Genomic DNA, 406 nt, shown 5'->3' with positions numbered 1-406 from the left:
CATAATTGGATTGAAATACAATAAAATAAAGTGCAAAAATGTATAAACCAAAAACAACACTTTCTTCAAGAAGTAACAAGCAGCGAAAGCAAATATTGCACTTTAATTTTTAAACTTGAACTGAGTAAAAACTCTTAGTATGTGATTGCACAGTATATTATAAGTAATATTCACTTCTTTGAGGCTGAGGCTGATACTCGGTGGTGTCTTAACTTTTCTACAAGTTCATCAATATTTGGGGTCAGGCTCTGAGCTGAGCAAATCCTCAAAATTGAGTGAGGGTGTTCAGCAGTAAATCGACTTCTGTGTGATGTTTTGTTCAGCTTCATCAAAGAAAATAGTTGTTCACACACGTATGTGCTGCCAAACTTTCGACAACGTTTGAGCAGCCTGGATGCGCAGCGGG

At 36.9% G+C, this 406-nt stretch overlaps 1 protein-coding gene across 1 annotated transcript in view; it reads right to left on the bottom strand.

The window, feature by feature from the left end:
* lars1b (leucyl-tRNA synthetase 1b) overlaps positions 1–406 on the bottom strand; it is a 15,389-nt gene that overhangs the window by 10,509 nt on the left and 4,474 nt on the right. The window lies entirely within an intron of this gene.

Source organism: Hippocampus comes, unplaced genomic scaffold (assembly GCF_001891065.2).
Source record: "Hippocampus comes isolate QL1 unplaced genomic scaffold, H_comes_QL1_v1.1 scaffold57, whole genome shotgun sequence".
Taxonomy (NCBI): domain Eukaryota; kingdom Metazoa; phylum Chordata; class Actinopteri; order Syngnathiformes; family Syngnathidae; genus Hippocampus; species Hippocampus comes.
This window is presented reverse-complemented; position numbering and strand designations above follow the sequence as displayed.